The sequence below is a fragment of the Hemitrygon akajei genome, chromosome 8 (assembly GCF_048418815.1).
Source record: "Hemitrygon akajei chromosome 8, sHemAka1.3, whole genome shotgun sequence".
Classification (NCBI taxonomy): Eukaryota; Metazoa; Chordata; class Chondrichthyes; order Myliobatiformes; family Dasyatidae; genus Hemitrygon; species Hemitrygon akajei.
In genome coordinates this window covers 65,452,904-65,472,736 of record NC_133131.1, presented here as the reverse complement: position 1 = coordinate 65,472,736, position 19,833 = coordinate 65,452,904, and the positions used below count along the sequence as shown (strand labels likewise).

Here is a 19,833-nt window from a genome sequence, read left to right as displayed (position 1 = left end):
CTCGGAGATTTGCAAGCGCCTCCATCGTCACGCCCGACGAAGTCGTAGTTTCTTTTCTCCCGGATTTAGAACTCTTGCTAGACATTGTAGGTTAGATATATTCACAGGCAAGTAAGAGATACCGAAATAATTCCTATCTAAGCTTTCTAAAATGGAGACATTTAGTGCAAAGGTAGCGACAGTAACGGAACAAAAGTTCGGAGCAGCTAAGCAATCGCCATCTTATCGGAAGTCCGCAAATGGGCCTCTTGCACGAAGCTTAGAATCTGTTTCTCCTGCCGTAGCGCAACTGATCAGCTGAGTATTTGTAGGACTTTAGGCATGAGTCTCTGCGGAAACGCCGCAAGGCAGTGACGGCCATCGATTGAGTCGCATCGGTATCAGAGGTTTTGACAGCAGAAGCCGCACAGCTGAAGTGTGGAGCCGTGATCGTATAGTGGTTAGTACTTTGCGTTGTGGCCGCAACAACCTCGGTTCGAATCCGAGTCACGGCAGATTTAACGCTCTTCTTTTATTGAATTTCATTCTGTCGCGTCCCCAAGAATGTTATTTCTCCTCTGTCAAAAGTAGCTCTCTCTTGAACACGGTGTTATCCGCACAAATGCATGTGGAATCAGTCGGTTCAGTTGGAGCCGAAACCTCTCGACAGATCAGCAAGCTGAGTATATCAACGAGCTGTGATCAACACCCGAGACCGCAGAATACAAGAGGCAGAAAGAGTCGCATTGCCTCAGCAACAGCGGACAGTCTCCATTCTCTGATCTTGGCATTGCCGGAGGTGTGGCTGTGAGTCTGCTGCCATTGACTCCTTTCATTGAACGCATCTGGGCTGCTGCAGCACTGGCTTAGGACACGCTACGTCGCTAACACGCTTGCTTAATGCTATTTGCCGGAACAGGTATCACTGACTGATAAAGCCTTTTTTTTATTCTCTTCCAAATCGTAACTCAATCCGTTCCTCGCCATTACTGATATGAAGTGATCAGACTTGCGGACGGAAAAACAGCTCAGATTTGTCGGGGCCCACAGAGCCTCTATGTGAATGTCAAAGAGCTGTGTAACATCAGAGATCGATGCTGAACCAGTAAAAGAATTACACTTATAATTGTTGTTTGGAGTTAAAGAACATACAATAATAACGAGTTTGTTCAAATCACTGCTGTCATTAACCGAATAAAAAGTGGCGTCATGTCAGTGGGAGATTGGTAATCTTACTGAGTGGTGCCACAAGTACAAACTCTCACTCATTGTCGGCAAAGGTCAAAATTCACGAGTTACTCCTTATTGACGTCAGGAGGAGGGGCTGTCGATGACTCAGTCCTGATCGGGGATCAAAGCAATTCCTCAGTGTTATCGTTTCAGATGATTTGTCCTGAGACCAACACTTAAGTGTCTTTTCAATGAAAGCACGGCAGAACCTGCTCTTTAAAAATTTCCAAGTTTCTACATGTCATTCAAAAATTGATAAATTTCTACCGATGTGTAGTGGAGAGTTTATTGACTGGTGTATCACGGTCTGGTATGGAAACACCAATACTATTGGACGGAGAGTCCTGCAAAAAGTACTGGATACACAATATTCCGTCACAGGTAAAGAACCTCCCATAATTGAACACACCTGCACGGAGAGATATCGCAGGAGAACGGCATACATAATCGAGGACCCATCACGTAGGCCATGCTCTGTTCTCACTGCTGCCTTCATGAAGGGGTCCAGGAGTCTCAGCACCCACACGAGCAGATTCAGGAATTGTCATGTCCCCTACATCATCAGGTACTTGCGTTCACTCGCCCCAACTCTGGACCATTACCACAGCTTATGAGTCACTTTAAGTACTCTTCATCTCATGTTCTTAAGGCTGGTTGTATGCGTTTATCTATCCTGTTCCTGTTCCAGGGGCTTTCAATTTTCTTCTTCAATACAACATATTGTTGTTATGTTTTACTTATTGATTTCTGTATGCAATGCTGTCTTACAATGGCTATATCTATTCAGAAATTGTTCTTGCTTGGTTATCTTGCAATGTTACATCTGGATAGTTATTGATTGTCCTACCTGTAATAATTAATCGGACATAGTTTAATTTGTTGTACTCTTGACCCTAAAACTGGATGAATTTTGTATTTATAGTAAGACATTGTGTATTTTATGAGTTTGCTTTTGTAACCAAGATCTTGATGAACGATTTTTGCCATTCGATTCTTCTTCTCTAAGTAATCAGATTGAGTTAAACTTCTGCACGATCCACTAATATGTTAGATTGATTCTGGTTTCTCGTTGCATTTTTCTGCACTGATCACCTTCAATTTATTGGTTTGCTTTTAATTATATACCTTTAATATTTTATTTTATTTCTGAATTGTCACAAGGAATCGTTCTGTTTCTTCTTAAGTTCACCAACTCTAATACTGGTATTCGACGCTTCCTTGTCGAAATCTAGCCTGCTAACGTCGTAGGAATATCTGCCATGAAAGGTTATTCTCTTTGATTTGTTAACCTTACCTTTTGTAGTGAAAATTGATTCATTTTTCTGGGCAGTGCTTTCTTTTCAGTTCATTGGTCTGTACTTCGTATCAGAATTGCATATACTCGCGTAAAGTGCTAAATCTTGTGTTTGTTGATGAAAACATACCATTTCAAGTTTTATCACACTGTTGTGTAAATTTTCCATGTCTTATTTTCCTCTTCCTCCTTCTGAACTAGGTACTGTTAATCTAACTGAATTTTTCATTTCAGTTCTTATATGTCTTTGTAAATTATCCCCTTTATCGCTTTGTAATCAATTTCCGTTCTGTCTTGATATCCCAGATACTTATATGTTTCATATTCGTTCATTTATTGTATTGTATCCTGCTGATGTATATTATATACCGCTAGTTTTATTGGATCCTTCTTTAAGTTAAATATTCTGCGATAACTGAGTGCAAAGACCCTGTTGTTATCTATAGAAAATAGTTGTATTTGAATTATTCGCTTTAGCTTTACTGATGAAGGAGGGTAGAATTTCAAATTGGCCATGCATAGAAGTTGAGACAAAGTATAACTTGTTTGGTTGTCGCTGATTGGATATCTTATTTTCGTATGATTCAGTAAAGTTGTGGATTTAAAGCTAACCAAAACCGTAGTGAGCTTAGAGAGTCGCCATGGAAATTGCATTGGTTTATGTTAATAATGGTTGTTGTTCTTTTTTGAGTGTTAATAGACAGTGTGTTTATCGTAGTTGAAGGCGTAGGACTCTGACTCTGTAACGTGGTCAGACTTGTATTTATAGTAAGGTATCACTGCTTTTATGAGTTGGTAATTTTAAAGCAAGATATTGAGGAATGATATTTGCCACTTGGCCGTGCCTGCGCAAGAAAACAGATTAAATTAAACTGCTGCAAGATACTGTAATGTGTTCGATTGTTTCCGGTTCCTCTGGACCTTTTTTGCATTTATGATGTGGAAAATTTTAATCCTTTGTTATGCATTTTTTTGTGATAAACCACCTGTTTCTATATTGTCACAAGGAATCCTGCTGCTTCTGGGAAGCGCTTGACAGTTCCTTGCCAACACCTAGTTTGCTCAGATCGTGAGGATGTCTTCCATGAAGAGTCATGCTCTTACATTGTTAACTTTTTCTTCGATAATAAAACTATCTTAATTTTTCTGGGTTCTGTTTTAATTTAAATTTAGTGGTGTGTAACTTTTATCAAAATTGCATGTGCTCGCTTGGAGCACTGAATCCTATTTTCGTTTACAAAAGTATGCCCCTAGAAGTTTTATTTGACTACTGTGTAAATTTTTAATGTCTGTCATGCCTCTTCCTTCTTCCGTCCTCGGTATTGTTAATCTAAATGCATTCGAGTGTACATAGTGTTTTCAAAAATTTGTCATTTCAGTTCATAGTCTTCTTTGTAAAATTTCCTGTTCAATATATTGTGATGGCTTCGGAGCAATATATTATGGCGAAAGTATGCTTGAATACTTTGGGTGTATGAAAACTTTTGATTGTCTTTGTTGCTTTTACTATAGATCTCTGTTTGGCAGATTATATCATGCCCTGAGATGAATTCTGTCGATAGTTTTTCCTCTACCTGACAATCATGTATTTTTTTTCTTGATGATATCCCAGATGCTTATGTTTAATATTTATCCACCGGTCGCTTTATATCCCGCTATTCTGTCTTATATTCTACTACACATTTCTGTATATTTAATGTTTTGCAGTAACCTAGATCAAAAATCATGTTCATATCTTTAGAAAAATTTCTACAATTTGGATTAATTCATGGAACAGGGTACAATTTCAAATTGTCTTTCTATAGAATTGTGTATAAGACATTTTGTTGCTTCTGATAAAATGCTGATTTTTCGTCCGACTCAGTTAGTTAGAGAGCGCAGTTGAAGATAGATAGAACTATAGAGGGCTCAGAGAGTCGCCCTGGAAAATGCCGAGATTTATTTTGATAACGGTGGTTTTTTTTTCATTTCGGTTGTTAATAGATAGACTGATTATGGAACGTTAATGCTTCATCAGAAAATGTAAAATTTCATATGTCTTGGGTGTAGTTTTACATATTGAAAACTTCAATTAACCATGAGTTTGGCACAGAAACAAATGCTTTTTGGTCGTCAATATGACAACATAAATAATGTCTTCTTTTCCTCCCGGCTTGATTTGGAATTACAGAATCTATTGTCACTTGTGCTTTACGTCCTTTCATACCCATCCGACACCCTTTCTGCTCTTCCGTGAGCATGTTGTGTTTATCTAAGTGAGCATTTATTATTTGCGAACTACAGGCTGTTATAACCATATATGTTGCCTGCGAACAAATAAAAGGACGATTTTTAATGGTTCATTTGTGATTTCTCCTTTAGGTAAGAGACTTAAGTTATCTACTGTCAAAAATTCAGGAAATTTTTTTTAGGATTAAAAACTGTTGACATGCATTAACAGGTGCAGATAAGTATAATCAATACCTGTATTTTTCCAGTTGTGTGTGTTTCTTAATTCCACTTCTAGCATATCCATTGTAAATTCATATATTTGCAATTCTTTGTGTGTGTGTGTGTGTGTGTGTGTGTGTGTGTGTGTGTGTGTGTGTGTGTGTGTGTGTGTGTGTGTGTGTGTGTGTGTGTGACGGGGGAAAAGAGTCTGACAACTCTCGCATGAAGGTCGTGTTTGTGCAGGTGTTGCTGCACAGTAGAACAGTGCACCACCAAACCAAAGTCTGGTAAATCTTCCTGAAGGTCTTTTGCAGTCAAACGGCAATTTGAATTGCCTTTGTAACAATCCTACAAGCAGTTCTCTCAGAAACTTATTTTGGTCTTCCAGAACTCAAATTGACCTCCACTGCTCCTGCTAACTACCATTTCTTAATTACATTGCGAACTGAGGAAACAGCTACCCGAAAACACATTGCTATCTTCTTATAGTCTTCTCCTGCTTTGTGGGCATCATTTATTTCAGTTTTTAGAATACTAAGCAGATGCTTAGAGGAGCCCATGGCTGCTGATTTTTGGAATAAGGTTTGAGGAGTCACAGTATATATAAAGCTTTGAAATTATCATCACGTGGCCTTTGCTAACGATGACAGTGAACAAACCATAGCCCTAACAAGCTAAATAAGTTCTGAGACCTCGCTAAATGTTATCTGTGAGCTTAAATCTCTTGGGGTGCTTTTTGCAATGGTGCTCTTTTTCCCTTTTTTTTAAACTCCAAAATTGTACAAAACAAATATAATGCGCTAATCTTTCTTAAAATGTTGAAAGAATGTTTCATCTTTAACTCTATGACTTTCGGAGATCAGTTGATCTTCTACTCATTTTCCTATTCACAGTAACAATAATTTAGACAAGGGGTGCCCAAAAGTTTGCATGCCACTGCCTATGTATATATATACTCCATCCATCCTCGATATTTCAGTATCTTGAGTCCTCAGAACATCTACTGAAACTTACTCCGAACACCCCTGCATTGATTGCATCTTAAAATCGGGCTTTGAACAGCGACCAATTGGCGTTTGAGCTTGGTTTGCAAGAGAAAATTAAAGGAAGACTGAGGCATGCGCAGAGGTTGATAAATTCTTGATTGGCCAGGTCAGGAAAGAATATGGGGAGAAGGCAGGAGATTCGGTCTGCGAGTAAATTTGGATCAGCCATGATGAAATGGTGGAGCAGATTTGACGGGCCAATTAACCTAAATCTGCTCCTGTACATGGTTTTATGGTCCTATATTCCTGATAGAAGGGTGACCAATGTCAAACTCGCATTTCAAGTATTCCTATCCAGCTTGATAACACTACAGCTATAAGATCATGAACTAATTTTTAGTCTCCGCAGCCGTTGTCTGCATAGAACCGCCGAGGTCGTCCGGCAGCTGTTGTTTTTCACCATGATCATCTCGGATTTTCCCTGCCAGAGACATCTCACTACCCATACCACCCCCAACCACTACAGGTACACAAAATTGTTTCGTCACCCTTTCAGTTCTGCGAGTGGACCTCTTGCACGCTTAGAATCTGTTTCTCCTGCCGTAGCGGCAACTGATCAGCTGAGTATTTGTAGGACTTTAGGCATGAGTCTCTGCGGAAACGCCGCAAGGCAGTGACGGCCATCGATTGAGTCGCATCGGTATCAGAGGTTTTGACAGCAGAAGCCGCACAGCTGAAGTGTGGAGCCGTGATCGTATAGTGGTTAGTACTTTGCGTTGTGGCCGCAACAACCTCGGTTCGAATCCGAGTCACGGCAGATTTAACGCTCTTCTTTTATTGAATTTCATTCTGTCGCGTCCCCAAGAATGTTATTTCTCCTCTGTCAAAAGTAGCTCTCTCTTGAACACGTTGTTACCCGCACAAATGCATGTGGAACCAGTCGGTTCAGTTGGAGCCGAAACTTCTCGATAGATCAGCAAGCTGAGTATATCAATGAGCTGTGATCAACACCCGAGACCGCAGAATACAAGAGGCAGAAAGAGTCGCATTGCCTCAGCAACAGCGGACAGTCTCCATTCTCTGATCTTGGCATTGCCGGAGGTGTGGCTGTGAGTCTGCTGCCATTGACTCCTTTCATTGAACGTATCTGGGCTGCTGCAGCACTGGCTTAGGACACGCTACGTCGCTAACACGCTTGCTTAATGCTATTTGCCGGAACAGGTATCACTGACTGATAAAGCCTTTTTTTATTCTCTTCCAAATCGTAACTCAATCCGTTCCTCGCCATTACTGATGTGAAATGATCAGACCTCTGGACGGAAATACAGCTCAGATTTGTCGGGGCCCATAGTGCCTCTATGTGAATGTCAAAGAGCTGTGTAAGATCAGAGATCGAGGCTGAACCAGTAAAATATTTACACTTATAATTGTAGTTTGGAATTAAAGAATATACAATAATAACGAATTTGTTAAAAACACTGCTGTCTTTAACAGAATAAAATAGTGGTGTCATATCAGCCCATTGGTGGGAGATTGAAAATCTAGCTGAGTGGTGCCACAAGAACAAAACTCTCACTCATTGTCGGCAAGAGTAAAAATTCACGAGTTACTCCTTATTGACGTCAGGAGGAGGGGCTGTCGATGACTCAGTCCTGATCGGGGATCAAAGCAATTCCTCAGTGTTATCGTTTCAGATGATTTGTCCTGAGACCAACACGTAAGTGCCTTTTTAATGAAAGCACGGCAGAACCTCCTCTTTAAAATTTTCCGTGATTCGACATGTCATTCAAATCTTTGATAAACTTCTACAGCTGTGTAGTGGAGAGTTTATTCATTGGTGTATCACGGCCTGGTATGGAAACACCAATACCATTGAACGGAGAGTCCTGCAATAAGTACTGTATAGACAACGTTCCGTCACAGGTAAAGAACAAACCATAATTGAACACACCTACACGGAGAGATATCGCAGGAGAACAGCATACATCATCAAGGACCCATCACGTAGGCCATGCTCTGTTCTCACTGCTGCCTTCATGAAGGGGGTCCAGGAGTCTCAGCATCCACACGAGCAGATTCAGGAATTGTCGTATCCCCTACATCATCAGGCACTTGCGTTCACTCGCCCCAACACTGGACCATTACCACAGCTTATGAATCACATTAAGTACTCTTCATCTCATGTTCTTAAGGCTGGTTGTATGCGTTTATCTATCCTGTTCCTGTTCCAGGGGCTTTCAATTTTCTTCTTTAATACACCATATTGTTGTTGTGTTTTACTTATTGTTTTCTGTATGTAATGTGCTCTTACAATGGCTATATCTATTCAGAAATTGTTCTTGCTTGATTATCTTGTAATGTTACCTCTGGATAGTTATTGACTGTCCGACCTGTAATAATTAATCAGACATAGTTTAATCCACTAATATGTTAGATTAATTCTGGTTTCTCGTTGCATTTTCTGCATTGATCACCTTGAATTTGTTGGTTTGTTTTTAATTATATATCTTGAATATTGCATTTCAGTCCTGAATTGTCACAAGGAATCCTTCTGTTTCTTTTTTTTGTAATTTATTTTTTTAACTGAGGCTCATCATCAAGCAAACATTTCCATAAGATGTATTTCAGACATTGCCTTCTGTTGCTACTTCAGTTCTCCAAGTCTAAGACGGGCATTCGACGCTTCCTTGTCGAAATCCAGCCTTCTAACGGCCTAGGAATATCTGCACTGAAGGGTTATTCTCTTTCATAGGTTAATCTTACCTTCTGTAGTGATAATTGCTTCATTTGTCTGTGTTTTCTTTTAAGTTCATTGGTCTGTACTTCTTATCATATATACTCGCGTAGAGTGCATACCCTTTCAAGTTTTATCACACTGTTCTATAAATTTTCCATATCTTGTTATTCCTCTTTCTCCTTCTGACCTAGGTACTGTTACTCTAACTGAATTTGTCATTTGAGTTCTTTTATTTCTTTGTAAATTATCCAGATCAGTATATTATGTTAGTTTCAGAGCAATATATGATGCCCAAAAAGACGTTAATATTGGTATAGCAAAAGCGTTTATTGCCTTTGTTTTATTTTTAATATTGAGCTCTGTTGGACACACTTTCCGATGCCTTGTTTTTTTTTCTTTTGAAGCTTTATTTGACTATTATGTAAAATTTAATGTCTGTCATGCCTCTCCCTTCTTCCAACCTAGGTGTTGTTAATCGAAATGCATTCGAGTGTACATAGTGTTTTCGAAAATATGGCATTTCGTTTCATAGTTTTCTTTGTAAAATTTCCAGCTCAATATATTGTGATGGCTTCGGAGCAATATATTATGGCAAAAGTATACTTGAATATGCGTGTACCAGAACTTTTGATTGTCTTTGTTATTTTTACTGTAGATGTCTGTTTGGCAGATTATATCATGCCCTGAACTAATTTCTGTCGATAGTTTTTTTTTCCCTTTATCTCACAGTCATTTATTTTGTTTGCTTGATGATATCCCAGATGCTTATATTTAATATTTATCCACCGGTCGCTTTATATCCCGGTGCTCTGTTTTATATTCTAATAGCTCTATTACACTTTTCTGTATATTTAATGTTTTGCAGTAACCTAGATCAAAATTCATGTTCATATCTCTGGAAAACAGTTCTGCTATTTGGATTAATTGATGGAGGAGGGCATAATTTCAAAGTGTCTATATTTCGAATGTGTGTCAAGGTATAAGTCATTTTGTTGCTTCTGTTAAAATGCTCACCTTTCGGCCGATTCAGTGAGTTAGAGAGCACATTTAAAGATACACAGAACTATAGAGGGCTCAGACAGTCGCCCTGGAAAATGCCGAGAATTATTTTGATAACAGTGGTTTTTCATTTAAGTTGTTAACAGATAGAGTGATTATAGGACGTTAATGCTTCATGAGAAGTTGTAGAAATTTCATATGTCTTGGCCCTGGTGTTGTATATTGAAAACTTCAGTTAACCATGAGTGTGGCGCAGAAACAAGTGTTTTTTGGTCGTCAATATGACAACATGAAAGATGTTTGCTTTTCCTCCTGGCTTGAGTTGGAAGTACAGAATCTATTGCCACTTGTGCTTTACGTCCTTTCTTACCCATCCGACACCCTTTCTGCTCTTCCGTGAGCATGTTGTGTTTATCTAAGTGAGTACTTTTTAATTGCAAGGTGCAGGCTGTTATAACCATATATGTTGCCTGTGAACAAGTAATAGGACGATGTTTTAATGATTCATTTGTGATTTCTCCTTTAGGTAAGAGACCTGTTATCTACTGTCAAAAATTCAGGCAACTGTTTTTTTTTAGTATTTAAAAACTGTTGACATGTATTAATAAGTATTATCAATACTGGTACATTTCCAGTTGCGTGTGTTTCTTAATTCCACTTCTAGCATATCCATTGTAACTTCATATGTTTGCATTTCTTTGTGTGTGTGTGTGTGTGTGTGTGTGTGTGTGTGTGTGTGTGTGTGTGTGTGTGTGTGTGTGTGTGTGTGTGTGTGTGTGTGTGTGTGTGTGTGTGTGTGTGTGTGTGTGTGTGTGGGTGGGTGTGTGTGCGTGCGCATTCTCTTTTCCCTCTAATCCAGTTTGTGGCTCATCCTGTTTGACAAGGTATTAGACCAAAAGTTTACTATCGCTGTTTTTGTTCTTCTTGTTATTGTTTCTTTTTATTTCAGTTCAAGCTGGTAGAACCCGAGATGTAGGCATAACAAAAAAACGCTGATTTCTCAATTGCTAGGACATTTTCGACGACTCTATTAACGTTGAATATTGTGGCTTTCTGAAGATTTACCTATATATTGCTGTGTAGACATAATTATTTAATGCTACAGTATAGTGCTTTGGAATGCTACTAGTTGTGGATATTACAATGTATACCCTATTCACGTTCCAAAGTCTTTCACTTTCCTCTTTTCATTCAATATATGCTTGGTGATTTTTCACTTATTGATATCTGTAATGTATGTGTGCTTGGACTGGCTATATCTATTAAGTAAGTTGCTCTTGCTTGTTTATCTATTATTATATCCAGATGATTATTATGGATTGTCCAATCTATAATTATGGATCGGTAGCATTATAATTTATGGCAATCTGACCATGAAACAAGATCAGGCTTGTATTTATAACTAAGAATGTTTTCTTTTAAGAGTTTTGAATTTTAAAGCAACATCTTGATGAATGATGTTTTCCACTTGTGTGAAGAGCCAATGAGATGGCATCTGCTGTAGAAATGCTGGATTCTGCCTATGCAAGTAGGCAGATTGAGTTAAACTGCTATAAGTTCTGTAATGTGTTGGATTGTTTTTGTGTTTTTGTGTGGCATTTTCTACATTTATCATATTGAATTTGTTGGTCTTTTATTATATATTTCTGATACTCCTTTGTGTATACGGTCTCTGTGTCTTACATTTGGGTCGGCTCCCAACGCCCCCCTGTAAGAATAACAGGACGCCATTTTGATGGATCTTTTGTGATTTCCCTTTTAGGTAAAATGCATGTTTCACCTTCCGTCAAACATGCAGGTAGTTTGCAGGATTCTTCAGAATACTGTTGATATGGATTGATTGATAGATACAGCTGAATGCAAGAACATTTTGTACCAACAATTAATGATTCTGTTGATTCTACATTCACTGTCAATACTTTTACAGTTGTGAGCACTTTTTATAACGGCTTTCAGCATATCCATTGAAACCAGATATATTTGCATTTCTTAAGTTTGTGTGTGCGTGTGTGTTCACTTTTTGCTCCCTTATTCAGGTTGCTTCCTGATTGTGCGTCACCCAGTCTGACCAGATATTCGACCCACAGTTCATTATCTCTATGTTGGTTGCTACTATGCTGGGGTTGATGACATTTTGGGGCGTCGAAATTAGTTTCAATGTCCCAAAGAAACCTTACCATTGTTGCTCAACTGATAATTCCGGTTTTTTACTGTATTGCGTGTATCTGTTTAAACTGCACCAAACTTCTGTTTTAGTCTATTTTTAAACTGTACTGTTGCTCGTATCTTGTATGGGCTTTATATTTCCTTTGTATTTTCTTAGCTTTTCTCCTAACGTTTATGCTCATGTTATCCATTTTATATTCCGTTAAACAGATTACTAAAGTTTCAATTTTATCTTTTTATAATCTCTTCTGCCATTTCGGCGTTCCCATTTCACTACTGTTTTGAGTTTCTGTCAATAAATGCTTCTATTTTGGAGCCATTATATTACACGGCTGGTAGTGCTGTGCTGTATGTTATTGAGTGTAATAACTGTATGCTATTGAGTTTAAATGTTTAAAGTTTTCCTAAATGTTGTGGTAATATGATATTGTTGAATATGTTACCAACTTCTGCATATTTGTATGACGTATATTGTTTTGGTATATAGGGTCAATGTCCAGATTGTCTGTTAATTTGGTGTTAAATATCAAGATAATTTTACCCTTTAGCTCAGCTTCGTCATCACCATTCTGCAGACACTCTTAGATCTATGTTGTTTCTCTTATCGTGAAGCCGTCGAAAGAATTGTATATTCATCAATGCTTTGATGGGTTGCATCTTCATTATTGTGTTGCCTAGTATTGCTGTGGTATTTAGGTTGGTTTCTTTCTCGCTCTTGTGCAAATTCATATTTTATTGGATTTAGCATGTCTATAGCATTCAGTTTTTTTTACTGTCACTCTAAGTTGACCTGCTGTTGCTTGTGCATTTACTTGTATGGAGGAATCCTGCGCTGTAAAATTTTAGCAGAAGTTTGTTCCTGTATGGTGTAATGTTAGTCTCAATTTCCGATCCTCAATAATATACCCACAATATGAATATGTCTACCTCTAATGACCATTTGAAGCGTGTCTTTCATATTTTAACTGCTTGAGTGGTCTCAGTTGTAAGCAGACTGTTCCTCTGAGAAGCACCTACAGCAGTCGTAGTCTGTGATGTTGGTGGGCTACTTTGAATGTTGAATCTTTTTCGCGTTTCCCGGTGCCTGCCCGCCTATTCAGCAGTGTGTCTCCAGTCGTGCCCATACTCGCTCCAGATGTGCCCTGAGGGTCCCCGGGCAGTGGCTGTATCACTCTGGTCCTGAGACATCTTTCCATTTCCAAAGCGAAAGGGTATTGATGTTTATTACTATTATTATTTTTTTCTCAGCTTCAGGTAGTAAAACGAGAAGTGCGGGTATTTCTCAACAAGCCGGCACATTTCTCAATTATTTGGAATCTTCAGTCTATTCTACTGATCAAATCAAATCAAGTTTACTTATCATTCAAACCATACAGGTGGATAAGACAGCTTTCCCCTGGGGCGAAGGTAAACAACATGCATTCGAAATAGCGATACATAGAAAATAACACACATAATAAGCTAGAAAAGACACCTGTAGTCCAAGACCTTGAGCGACATGCAAATTGATGGAACAGATCCTAGCCAGCCATTCCGTTATTCCACGGGCCGCCAGCTTGAGGGCTAGTCCTCCCTACAACCGAGGCCATGCCGCTGCCTCGTGTTTTGCCTCCTTTGCCAAACAAAGATTGCAGAGAGACATTGATAGGATGCAGAAGTGGGCTGAGAAGTGGCAGATGGAGTTCAAACCGGAGAAGTATGAGGTGGTACTCTTTGGATGGACAAACGCCAAGGCAGAGTACAAAGTAAACGGCTGGATAGTTGGTAGTGTGGAGGACAGAGGGATCTCGGGGTACATGTCCAGAGATCCCTGAAAGTTGCCTCACAGGTAGATAGGGTAGTTAAGAAAGCTTATGGGGTGCTGGCTTTCATAAGTCGAGGGATAGAGTTTAAGAGTCGCGATGTAACAATGCAACTCTATAAAACTCTGGTTAGGCCACACTTTGTGTACTGTGTCCATTTCTGGTCACCTCATTATAGGAATAATGTGGCAGCATTGGAAAGGGTTCAGAGGAGATTTACAAGAATGCTGCCTGGTTTAGAGAGTGTGGATTATGATCAGAGATTAAGGAATCTAGAGTTTTACTCTTTGGAGAGAAGGAGGATGAGAGGAGACCTAATAGAGGTGTACAAGATATTAAGAGGAATAGATAGACTGGATAACCAGCGCCTCGTCCTCAGGGCACCACTGCTCAGTACAAGAGGACATGGCTTTAAGGTAAGTGGAGGGAAGTTCAAGGGGGACATTAGAGGAAGGTTTTTTACTCAGAGAGTGGTTGGTGCATGGAATGCACTGTCTGAGTCAGTGGTGGAGGCAGATACACTAGTGGAATTTAAGAGACTGCTAGACAGGTATATGGAGGAATTTAAGGTGCGGGGTATATGGGAGGCAGGGTTTGAGGGTCGGCACAACATTGTGGGCCGAAGGGCCTGTAATGTGTTGTTCTATTCTATGCTCTATGTTCTATAAATGAAACCGGCCTGCAGCATCTCCCATTATCAATGTCCAATAGGGTCTTGCGAGCGCAGTACACACAACCAAGACAGTTACTCACGGTTACACTGCACGCTGTTTTTGTGCACCAACTCCGATGCCTTCAAGTAGTAGGCAGCAGCACAGTATGTACCCAGGTCAGTTTCTCTAAAACTTCTCTGCCCCCTCCGTCGGCTTCACTTTCTCCCGCCCGACGGCCGGTTTCAACTTCTCTGACGCGAGCGCCGGTTTCTTCTCAGATACGTCCAACGTCTACTTCGACACCCCGGCGAGCATTCCGAACAACGAACAGATTACCGCTGCGGTAAACCAGCTGTATCCGTTGATCTTGGAGTCCAGTATAGTCTTACGAACAAATAAACACATTAAAAATGATGCCGCTTTGGTTGACCGTCGCTGTGCTGTGACGCGCCAATACCTTACCAGAAGTTTAGTTTCAATCAATAGGTACATTTAACGTCAGAACAATGTGTACAATAGACATCCTGAAATTCTGTTCCTTCGCAAGCATCCACGAAAACAAAGGAATGCCCCAAGGAACGAATTGCAGTTAAACATTAGAACGCCACCAGTTCCTCCCTCCAACACATAAGCAGCAGCAAAGCAACTGACCCCTTCCCTCCCTAACCAGCGAAAAAAAGCACCTGCACTCCTCCCCCGAACATTCAAGCGTGCAGCAAATCATCACTTAATTCGCATTCTTCGGGTCTCTGGGCACATAACCAGCAGTCAACTCGCTGCTTTCGATCTTCCGTGTACCGCCGCAACACATCAGGCGGCAGCACCGCCTTCGATTCCGCCCGCCTACAGAGCCACGAAAGTACAGCACCCTGAATGCGCGCTAGTCTTCCAGGCCATGCTATACAGGCTATACTTGGTATAGCGAAAAGCGGCCTGTCATGAGGCCCCGAGAGCGCGTTCCCTTTTCCTCAAAAGGACCGAAGTCAGCTTGTAACTCTAGGTCAGAGTCTGACTCTCACCAGCCTGCAGCTGATTGATTTGAACTTCTCGATGCCTTTCTTCAAAATGACTGCTAAACCATCATGATACGGACAACCTTCTTGTGTTGAGTATAGATTATTTCACCAGTTGCTGCCCTTAATCTGTCAGACCCTGTCCATCTGCTTTCACTGACGCTCAGTATATGTAGGTTGTAACAACGCGTTTCTGCAGTTACCTTTGTTAGCACGGTTGGTGCATTCAAAAATTAATCAACTTTGGTCTTGGCCTTGGCGGTGCGCAGGGCGTCCACCACCGTGCCATTAGCTTCCTCTCGATTTTCTCTGCATTCAAGTATGGAAGTCCCGGGTGTAGACTCAGGAACACCGTCACCACACACCGACACGGAAGGATGTCTCTAGCACCACTCCTAGTCAGGCCTTTATCCTTTGTGCTGTTGACCTGGGTGACACGATCAACAGCGAAGGCACTAGGTCCTGTCTCCACCCATATAGCTCTTCGGCTCACTGAGAACAGCAAGCCTCCAAACTCTACTACAAGGATGTATAATTCTTGGAGGATATAGAGTATATTTCTCGGCAATAGAGAACACTTACCAGAATCCTACCTTATCTGCCTCTCTCGCCTTCTAAAGACTCTTCAGTAGTCTCGACTCCCAATTTATAATATAGCCACGCCCATAATCACCACTCTGCTCAAATTACACACAATAATTGCCAATTGCCTAATTGTCCAAACAATCGTAAGTTCTGCAAAATGGCCTGAAAACCCTGTCCATTTTGTTTTGTCAATCTGACGCTTACTCATGGCAGGCAACATCTCCCACAATCTCGAGAGCCGCAAGACTGTTTGCACTAGAATGATGGGTTTATGGAAGGATTTGAGAATGTCATTCCATTCAGAGGTTTAACTGGGATTTCATCTGAAAAGGGAAATTATTGCAACTCAAGAGAAGGTGACCATTAACAGTGACTAATTGTTTCAAATGTTATTTTAGTCCTGCGGAATCTGCAACGACTCTCGAATCTGCCGTCAACGTGCAGGAAACTGTTACAGGTAACATCAGGCACAGTGCTCCCAAGGTAAGGACGGTACTACTGCTGGAGAAGATCAAGATCATGACGCCCTATATAGAAAGGGAAAGACACGCGACTCTTTCTGAACAACCTGAAATATGTGCTGCGTCACCTGAAATTCGTATCGCCCAACTGTTTGTAAAGTCCAAGTAAGGAATTGGTGCCATAGCAGGAGGAGAACTTTGACGGTGAAAGAACGAGGGAGAGCGGAGAAAAAGAAAATGAGTGTTTAAAAACTGCAATGTTTTTCTTTAACACCTTTATCTTTCTCAGATTTTGAGTGTTACGTGACTTCATGTGACGGTGGAATACCTAGCAATTCAGGACATGGTTTGAAAAGTCGAGTCAATTTTCGAAGTATATAGCCCTTAAGTTGATTTTCTTGCGGGCAAAGTCAATAACTCCATGATAGAATTATAACCATAATGCCGTCAATGCAGGACCGCACCAACTTGCGTGTTCAAGTATACACGTCTAACGAACTGCGCATATGGAAAACGAAACAAATAATAATAGACAAATACAGTAAAAATAAACAAATAAACAATAAATATGAAGAATATGAGATGCAGAGTCCTTGAATTTGAGTCCGTAGGTTGTGGGAATAATTCGATAATGGAGCAAGTGAAGTTGAGTGAAATTACCCCCTGTGGTTCAAAGCATGATGGCAGAACCGCAATTAGATGATCGTTCTCCGCCGTCGTCCGCAGATATGCTCGGGCAAAAGACGAATGGGGTCCGCGTACTGACGAATGGGTACTTGTGTGTGTAACTGAGTCTTCTTCCTGCAGATCCATACAGATATTTGCGTTTTCTATATTTCAGGAAACAACGGTACTCTTCAACTCGGAATCTGTCGCCTCAGAAACACACGCAAGTCATCTGAAATTTTTGCCGTCCAACTGATTGTGAAATGCAATTAAGGAATTTATGCCATACCAGGGGGACAACCGGTGGACTAGTTTTGTGTCTTTGTCGGCGAAGGAACGAGCGAGCGGAGAAAAATCTGTGTGTTTATAAAATGCAAAATGGGTGACAGAAATGGATAGTCTTCTCCCTGCAGATCCGTGCAGATGTTTGCGTTTTGTCTATTTCAAGAAACAACAGTACTCTTCAGCTCGGAATCTGTGGCCTCAGAAACAGTCACAAGTAACTAGTTTACAGGGTATATAGTCCACACATAAACCCTGATTGAAAAAAAAACTTGGCTTAAAAAGCAACCGGAAAAAGAGTGCTAACGAAACAATTTTTGCCGTGGAGCAATTACTGCTCAGTGCTGCTTAATCATAAAACAACTTCATAAAAGCTGTTCCAGTTAGTATTGAAGGTTTGCAGTTGTATTTTGGAACGCCTTTATATTTCACAGAACGGGTTAAGTTTAGATATTCTAAAACCGTTGGCACCGCGTGCGTTGTAATGTGTAGTGCTCGACATCTTGGTGTAGGCCTGCAAAGGTCACTGAACGTGATAACATAGGTAGGCAACCATGATGTTATTCTTCGCATCCAGTGAACATTAAAGGCTAGTGGCTCGTGTGCATTCTGACAATATTTAGTATCATGATATTTAGTATCCTTGCACTGACGTCTGGAATATAGCTGTTTGACTCCCGGCAGTTTGAAAAGGCATCACTGTCACACAATATTCTCCGGTCTGCTCTAGTGAAATATTGGAAGAGTTGGAAAATGGAAACTGCTTCAAGTATCAAGCAAGTATGTGGGACAATGTTCAATGCATACTGTTTCAGCATGTGGTATAATGCCTTCAATGTTAACATAGTAATCCAACCCACGTAATGGGGTAATGAATAAAAAACATGTGGTAGTGTGGCCGAGCGGTCTAAGGCGCTGGATTTAGGCTCCAGTCTCTAAGGAGGCGTGGGTTCGAATCCCACCACTGCCATTTATGTATACATATTTTGGTTGCAGTATTAAAGTGAATTCCGGAATGTTTGGCAGAGTAAAATGTACGAATCATAAATCATTGTGGCGACGATCCAGTATTGGTCTCTGGGTCATTGATAACACTGCGGAGCTGCAAAACACTCCAGATTGGGCGGAAGACACGTAGAGTTCGTGGCCATTATTTACGAACATTGTGTGTGTATGAGTATTTAACAGCTGAATGTATTTTCGCGCCGTTCTATAACGGCATCGCTCTGGTTTCTTCAAATATGCAGCGATCTGATCGGAATTCGGTTGGAAAGACATTTGAAACGCGATGTGAAATCGTTTCTCATTAAGAGCAGGGCACCTCCATAGAGTAGGTCACGACCGCCTTTTGCAAGCGATTGTCACTATAAACCAGCACTACCCTGCGAAAATACTATAAACAGGTAAACCAGCTTCTCTGTAATGTCACCTACTTGATCCGTCGTCGCGTTTTTTGTCCGGCAGAAGACAACAGAGCTTTCAAGAATAATGTTTATATGTACTCTATATTATTGTTCCATTCCTTTTTGTGACATTGTTCTTCTCGATTATAGGAGCAGTGTAATTTGTAATGTGCAGTTTATTCTGAAACACGGCAATTCGCCCCATTAACTAAAGGCTCCACTGAGAGTTGAACCCAGGATCTCCTGTTTAATAGACGGACGCTTTGACCAGTTAATCCACGGAGCCCTTGCGCTGGCCAGCATCTGTCATAATGAGACTGCCTAGATGAGATAAAACAAATTATACTGTATTTAGAGACTTAACCCGTCATAGTCTGCATGTATAATATGGGCTCCTACTCTCTCCACAGCTCACTCGATTTCAAGACATTGCTCGAAGTCCGACACTCAGCCGAAGGGAATGGAGGGTCTACGAGACGTGAATCTTCATAAGAAGTGTGGGACTGTGCAAGGATTCTCAATGTTGTGTTTCCCAAAATGAATGCTCCATGACACTGGATTTTCGTCGCCTTTCCTTCCGAAGACGCAAGTGTTACCTTTTCAGATTAAACACGTTTTAATCGAGGTTTTATGTGGTTTGCATGCAATGATGTGGGCGCCGTGGCTCCCTAACTCGAGAGGTAAAAACAATATCTTGTTTTAAAAATGAATCCCGAAGTTGAAGCTGGGGAAGGTCCATTCAAGAATCAGACTTGGAGGCACCTAGACCTTAGAGGACATAGAAATTAAAAAATTGTCCAATTAAACTGACTGGAAAGAGATGGTAAAAAAAAAAGACAACTATCTCTGTCATATCTATCTGTTCGGCATTTTTCAACAGAAGAGATAAATCCGTTTGATTGAGTAGAAGTACTTCTTCTTGGAACCCATTTATACCGCCCATATGGACCCATATTTCTTATCGCCCATCATGTCGCTGTCGTTGAGAGCAGCAATGAAGAGAGTTCATCTCTGTCTGTCCTTAGCTGTATCTTCTAGTCTGTCCCAAGTGTGGTTCAGGGACCGTATTCTTCCTTGCTGTACGCCGCCAAGTTGACTTTGGTCTCCCATGTCTCCTCCGCACTGTAGGGTTCCAATGAATCGGAAT

At 40.6% G+C, this 19,833-nt stretch overlaps 3 non-coding genes across 3 annotated transcripts; all 3 read left to right on the top strand.

The window, feature by feature from the left end:
* The first annotated feature begins 422 nt into the window (after positions 1–422).
* On the top strand, positions 423–494 carry trnah-gug (transfer RNA histidin (anticodon GUG)). The gene has a single exon. It is a non-coding gene; the product is annotated as a tRNA-His (tRNA).
* Positions 495–6,664: 6,170 nt separating this feature from the next.
* Positions 6,665–6,736, top strand: trnah-gug (transfer RNA histidin (anticodon GUG)). The gene has a single exon. It is a non-coding gene; the product is annotated as a tRNA-His (tRNA).
* Positions 6,737–18,171: 11,435 nt separating this feature from the next.
* trnal-uag (transfer RNA leucine (anticodon UAG)) lies at positions 18,172–18,253 on the top strand. The gene has a single exon. It is a non-coding gene; the product is annotated as a tRNA-Leu (tRNA).
* The last annotated feature ends 1,580 nt before the right edge of the window (positions 18,254–19,833 follow it).